This window comes from Anas platyrhynchos, chromosome 3 (genome assembly GCF_047663525.1).
Source record: "Anas platyrhynchos isolate ZD024472 breed Pekin duck chromosome 3, IASCAAS_PekinDuck_T2T, whole genome shotgun sequence".
Classification (NCBI taxonomy): domain Eukaryota; kingdom Metazoa; phylum Chordata; class Aves; order Anseriformes; family Anatidae; genus Anas; species Anas platyrhynchos.
This window is the reverse complement of record NC_092589.1, coordinates 28,191,720-28,199,417: the sequence shown is the minus strand read 5'-3', so window position 1 is coordinate 28,199,417 and position 7,698 is coordinate 28,191,720.

Genomic DNA, 7,698 nt, shown 5'->3' with positions numbered 1-7,698 from the left:
AGGATAAAAGGTGGTATTTAAAAATAGTACTGATATGACTACTTAAGAACCTTTAACTTTTGTTTTGTTTAAACATAAAACTCAAGTTTTATACTAGTTTATTCTAGTATTTCTTTGATGAAATAATGACATATAAGTTAGTACATAAAAAATGGTTTAACTTACATTAATTTTAGAAAGTGTGGCAAAATGAAACAGTTTTTACATGTTTAGTATGTCTAATTTTTCTCTCTCAGAAAAACTAGGAGGTTGTTACTTTAGTATCCAAGCCTAGCTCAGTGTTACTTCACATGTTATGCAGCAGATAGAGCTGGTCTGCTGTATAACCATGCTGTATTTACTAAATAAAACATTTAAATATTTACTAAATAAAGCAATATGCATTTTTATTATTATTATTACTAGTTATTGTGTATTTTCATACAAATATGTTATTATGTTTCTTTTGAAGTTGGATGAGGGGATTGAGTACACCCTCAGTAAATTCATAGATGACACCAAGTTAGGTGCGTGTGTTGATCTGCTCAAGGGTAGGAAGGCTCTGCAGAGGGATCTGGATAGGCTGGAGCAATGGGCTGAGGTCAACTGTATGAAGTTCAACAAGGCCAAGTACTGGGTCCTGCACCAACCTGCAATAACCTGCAATAACCCCAAGTAGAGCTACAGGCTGGGAGATGAGTGGTTGGAAAGCTGCCTGGCAGAGAAGGACCTGGTAGTATTGGATAGTCAGCTGAATATGAGCCAACAGTGTGCTCAGGTGGCCAAGAAGGCCAACAGCATCCTGGCTTGTATAAGAAGCAGTGTGACCAGCAGGTCTAGGGAAGTGATTGCCCCTCTGTACTCGGCTCTGGTGAGGCCGCACCTCGAGTACTGTGTTCAGTTTTGGGCCCCTCGCTACAAGAAGGACATCAAGGTGCTCGAGTGAGTCCAGAGAAGGGCGACCAAGCTGGTGAGGGGCCTGGAGAACAAGTCCTACAAGGATAGGCTGAGGGAGCTGGGGTTGTTCAGCCTGGAGAAAAGAAGGCTCAGTGGCGACCTTATCGCTCTTTTTAAGTACCTTAAACGAGGCTGTGGCGAGGTGGGGGTTGGTCTATTCTTCCACGTGCCTGGTGACAGGACGAGGGGGAATGGGCTAAAGTTGTGCTAGGGGAGTTTTAGGTTGGATATTAGGAAGAACTTCTTTACTGAGAGAACGGGCTGCCCAGGGAAGTGGTGGAGTCACCATCCCTGGAGGTCTTTAAAAGACATTTAGATGTTGAACTTAGCAATATGCTTTAGTGGTGGACTTGTTAGTGTTAGCTCAGAGGTTGGACTCGATGATCTTGAGGTCTCTTCCAACCTAGACAATTCTGTGATTCTGTGAAGTTTCAAGCAAACACTTATTTATGATGTTTCAAGGAGCTATTTTTTTCCCTTAAAATATGATAAGTAAATTACTGAATAACCTGCTGCTATATCCATGAAGCTGAATTTGTCACACCATATTCACATATAAAGGCATAGGTGTTTCTACAAATGCAGAATGATGACTGAAGGAGCAAGCAAAAGCAGCAGTTGGGTTGTGAAGGAGAATGTTATTAATAGAAACTTGACTGCCTGACATTGCAATAATACAAACAATGATTGCTCCAAGGAAAGGGCTTTCAATAACCATAACTTTTAATTGTATGATTACTGTACCATGAAAGTCTTCTTTTCAAGTAGCTGGGCATAGTCCACATTTCTTTTGCTTTGGCCATGCAGAGTGTAAGCTATATTTTATCACTGAACCCTATAGTAATCCATGTACTCGCATGCTGTCAACAGAACTACTTCTGTTGTGGCTTTCTAGGGTCAAAACTTTTGCAAGGATGGGGCAGAAAGGATGGATCAGAGGACCAAATTCTTCCTTATTTTGGTAGCACGTTGATTGATGTACCTAAGGCTTTTCAAAACTGTGACTGAGTACTTGCATTCATCTTTGAAATAAATATTTTCAACAGATGTTTGAGGAGGCCTATTCAGTGAAGAAGCAGTGGGCAAGAAACTGGAATTAATACAAGAATTTCCAACTGGCTGTAAGGGATGATATTTGTCTGACAGTGATCATTATCTCAGTGATCTGGCATGGTTTATCATATTTTAAGTATTATCATACAGCATCCAATGGTAGTTTTTAATGGCACCATTAAAAATGGTGCCATTTCCTTAATGGTAGTTGTGAATAATAAAGCAGGAGGGAAGACAGCTGAATACCTACGGTGGAAGCCATAGGTGTAGTCTGATTACCAAGATTATAGCTAGACCAGATGCCTTATTTGTCAACACGCATCATATCTACAACAAGCTCTGTCATTTAACCTAAAGCAGCAGAGGATAAACGATAGAGTATTTTTCAGCAACGACAGCTGAGGATGTGTATTAAGAGTAATTAAAAAGAAACACATCTATACAATCCTTACCAGATTGGAGTTTTTCTTCTCGTTGTGTATGTAAAAGGACTTGAAGACACTTCAGCTAAAAGAGATGAAATCTTTAAATATCAAACTTTACCATTGTTGCTCTTGTTAATTTTAAATATACAGCCAAAGCCCAGCTAAGTCTCCAGGATAAAAACATCTAGAAATTATTTTAGTATTTTATAAATAATTAGGAAAAACAAATGTTACATTAATAAAATATCATCTGTAGGTAATAGAATAATACTTTTTTTTTTTTTTTTTTTTTTTTTTGCACAATAATAACCTTTCACCTTTCTCGTCTCCTTAATTTAATTATTGAGGAATCTCTTCATTGTACCAGGTTCACCAAAGGAATACTTTAATCCTGAGACAATTTCTTATCTTTCACATTGTAAAAAGATTTAAATGTCACTGGTCTCTTCTGAATAGCAATCCTACTACAGTTCTGTGTATCATTTGATGCTTCCATAATGTTCAGCTAAAAAGGTTCTTGCCTGTATATTTCATTACATTTCTCCCTGCAAGCTTTTATTATCTCAGGGTTGTTCTCTTTATTTTCACTAATGATCCAAGAGTCTAAAAGGCAGATTTGGGAAAAAATATACTCCAAACTTAATAGCTATATTTTGTTTGCTTTGTTTTGGTTTGTTTGTTTGTTTTCACATACCTATACTCTGTTACAGGATTATATGTAACATTAACTGAGGTTAAATAAGGACAGACAAATGATTCCTGAAATAAAACAGTTTCTTATATATTTCGTTTTCTATTGCTATGCTATATTGCTATATATTTCTGCTGCTTTGCTAAGTTGTTTTGCCACCATAATAAATTTGGTTCAAAAGAGCCAAATATCTTCCAGAACTCTACTAAAATCACCAGTATTGTAAAACTAAAACTGATGATACCCAGGGTGAAGTATGCTTTTGGTAATTGCTCTGCACATGGATTGTAGAATGTGTCCATGTAGTTTACATGGACATGTGATCCTTATTGCCTCACACTTGCGTTTGTGAAGGATACAACAAGCTGCAAAACATTATAGACTATAACATGGACTCTTTCCAGACTTTCAGCTGGTACTCTGATTGTGAATGGTGTACCTCTGTGTGCTGTTAAGAAGTCACACGCCACCAGCATGATACCACCAGTAAGCCAGGAGAAATGCAAACACAAAGAGAAAAACATGTCTGTTTTGGAGAACACAGCTCAGCAATGGACAGAATACACTGGGACAAAAAGGGAGACATATGGTATATGCGTCTTTGTTTTATTATAGGTAAACTACATTATTATGAACAGTTTTCATAGAGTAAAAAATATTTCTGCAGAAGGATTTGAGCTATAAAAGATTAGCTTTAAAAGTTTCCCTTTTGCATTTAGAATGGTCCTCAAAACTAAATAGTTCTAAGCAACTATTTTAACTATTATTATTATAAAGTGTTTTCCTTCCCCATACATGACTCCTTGTTATCACCTCCATTAGTCTAATATATTCATACATTTTCATCTGCAACTGTGGTAGGAAGGCAAGTAATATTTAAATTAAGTCACTGTGTCATTTTTCCTTACAAAGCCTTTGAACTGAGAGCAACAACAAGTCAAATCCCCATATGTTTTTCAAGTTCACACCCAAAGCAAGACCAAAGCCAGTCTCTCAGTTTAAAAAATGTGCTTGCACAAGCTAGATGTAATAACCCTGTAAATTTTTGGAAAATCAGTTTTTTTATTTGATTACAAGCACCTTTCCCTCTCTGAATTTTCTTATCTCACTTATATATGCTTAATTTCAAGAATCTGCATTGCAATGGAGAAACTGCTGGCAAATGAACAATGCAGTAAATCATACTGCCATAATAGAAAGTAAAAGCTACATTAAAATTCACAGTGCTTTTTTACAAGGATTTGTAGCAAAGATTTGAGTAACGTAAGTTCATATGTGTCTGAACTAAACTGGTCTTTATTGTACACTCATCCATTACTGCAGGGGAACAGAGAAGTGCTTAAATAATGCATAAGGATTCCACAACTGGTCAGCACAAAGAATGGATATCATGGTCAGTCAGCTCAACTCAGAAAAATTAAGTCTAGAATTATCATTTTAAATAATAATTTAATTGAGATGACCAGACTGAACCCTATTCTTGAGTGAAAAGAAGAAGAGAAAAAAAAAGTCAATGGTCCTCAATAACATATCTAAAATCTAAATAGCCAATATAAGCAATATGAGTTGCATTAATACAGGCTTGAATTCTCATGAGAATAAATTTACCCTATTACTGTAATACATGCACAGTGCCTATAAGGTTTTTTACCCAGACACTGATTGAGCTTGACTTTGCTTGCTTAGAAACTGATCACTAATTCAGCATTGTGAAAATGAAAGAAAATAGGAGAAGACACAAGGAGCAGTCTCATCAAGAAAGCTATATTGTGGTAACTTCCTAGTGGTTTTGTGAACTTCATGTAACCCATGATTGTTCAATGCATTTCTCAACTTTTTCTTCCCATTCATTTTTCTTCTGCTTTGTTTTATTCTTTTCAGTTTCTCTTGCTAGCATTTATGGAATAATCTAATAGGAGACAGTTCTGCATGACAGGAGCACAAACTGCACAAAATTTAAATGCAGTCTTGATATAATACCATTCCACAGATTTCAGAAAACTTAGAGTCATGTCATACAATGACATTTACAGCTCTATGCCAAAACATGAAGATCAATATACAAAGTATGGCTTCAAGTACAAATAATTGAAAATGAAGTACAGCACAGAAGTGAAGGTCAGAGGCACTACTGGAAGGCATATAAAGCAATACTTCATACAGGAAAGGAACATAACATCCTTTGTCTACACCATTCATCTAACCAGCATTGTAAATTGTCAGTGAGATCTTTCTTGACTTCTCAGTTTATGTCCTGAAGTGCGAAGTAAAATTTCCCTTATTTTATTCTGAATAATATTGCCAGTAATAAAAGTCTGACATTTTTTCAAAATCCACTGCAAGTATTATTTTGACAACCTGCAGTGGAAATATATTTTAGAGTTTGTGCATTGTGTGAAGAAGATATTACTTTGAAAGATGTGTTTGTTACGTGTATATCCACAACTTTGAAGTGTGTCCCTAAGATACATTTCACAGATACGGTTAAATTACATGCATTATACCACTTTTATCCTCTCAGTTCCTGCATCTGAAGCCAAAGTTCTCCAAGACACCTTTGATATTCCAAATTTTGGACAGCTTCAAAGACTGAAAATGTCTCTCTGCCATAGATTTTGACCCTTCATTAATACCTATACATAATACTATATATATGTAAAGTGAAAAGGGGAAATAATTCATGTAGTTCACATATACCTATTATTAAAGCCGCATGCCTACCTTAAGTAGTTTCACACAGCAGAAAGCTGATGTTGCTACCATAACCCCTGTAAAAACATTGATACGATGCTAACATAAAACTGTTAACAGTAAATGTAGTCTTCTTTAAAGGTATGTAAAAACAGATTTTGCTGTTGAGTTTGTTGTTGCTAAGAAAAATGCAATACAGGTTTTTACCTTTTTGCGTCCTTCTTTAATGATTACACACTTCCACTGACATACCTTGAGAAGTGTAAATACAGAGTATTAATGGCCTACAAAATATGTAGGGTGACAGCCTTGAAAGAATCACCTCTCTTCCCTGCTCAAGGTCACAGATAAGGATGAGAGACTCTTCACTGAGATTTGCAAAAACCTGCCTACAATATCCATTTGCTTTTCTGTCAGACACATCTGCATTTAAAAAAAAAAAAAAAAAAAAAAAAAAAAGCAATGGAAATTACAGTCCCTAATATTCTGCAATTTCTATGCAAATTAGACATAGAGTTTCAAGATGTTAGCTCAAAAAGGCCTAAAATTCTTTTAAATTACTAAGTTCCGGTGACACGTGTCATCCTCAATAACCATGAAGAAGACAGTTCCTCTGAAATTCTGCATTTTCGCCCTTATTCAGTAGGGGAAATCTTGTTCTTTTTATCTTTTGCATGGTTTATTTCTCCCCCTCCCCGTTTTTATTATTTTTCATTAATAAGTGACAACATATAATTAAAAAACTCAAAAGCTCAATGCTTTATTACTGTTTATAAGAAAAAAAAATGATTAAACAGTCCTCCAGTTTCAGAAAGTTTTTAAGAAACTTTGTCTATAGAAACTAAAAAAATAAATAACCACTTACTATTAATATTTCTTACACATTTTGTAGAGACAAATTACATTTTTACACTTCCTATATACACAACTGCCCTTTCTTTAAGCCATGACACTGGGGAAAAGTAGATTTTTTTTCTGATGTCTGAGCAACATAAACAAGATGTTATTTCCACTTGGAAGAATAATAGTGTCTTTGAGTTAGAGTGAAGGGTATATAATAAAATGGATGGTAATTATGGGCTTGAATAGGCCAGGAGTAGCAGAATATTAATGCTTTTCTGCTAGAAGTAATTTTTAAGCAGACAGCCATATCTGGAGGCACTCTCTATCACCATTTCAATCTGTTGAAAGTGCATCTATCATCTGATAAAATTGTGATAATTCCACATGCATGCTTTTTCCCGTTTACCCCATAGCAAAGAAGAGACAACTAGTAAATCACATAGAAACCCAGCAGTACTAATGTAACTCCTTAATAATTGCTGACAGTCTGAGGCATTGTTCAAAGGAGACCACACAGTTCTCCTTTGGCATTGAAGTCAGCTAAGTCACCTGCAACAAATATCCATGAATAATTATAATAATAATTGTGGGAGCACCTGTTTCTAAGTTAGTTGGTGGTAGGATTTCAGAAGATTTAAGTGTAATTAAGTGTATTTCTGCTTTTAAGAAAGGTATTGATATTTCCTGGCTTGAACTGCAGGACATCAGATATATGGGACCAGGAATGCCTTGTAGTGACTTTGACCTCAAGCTGCAAATCAAACACTTAACTTGCTTACTCGCAAATAGACTCTTCATCAAGAAAAGTGAGAATCATCAGTCCAACTTACCAAACTGTCTGAGAAAGCTCCACACTCAACACATGCAGGAATGGTAACTCATACTTTGCGGTTATTGAAAAGTGTCCCACTTAACAGATATTTATCTGGTACCAGGGTACTGAAAATTAGCTTTGATAAAGGTTTGCCAAAGCTAACAATGAAAATGACGAAGGAAAGAAGCAACACCTCTTCCATTTTACCCAGTTCAACTTCTCCAGAAGACAGAAGAAGAATAAGA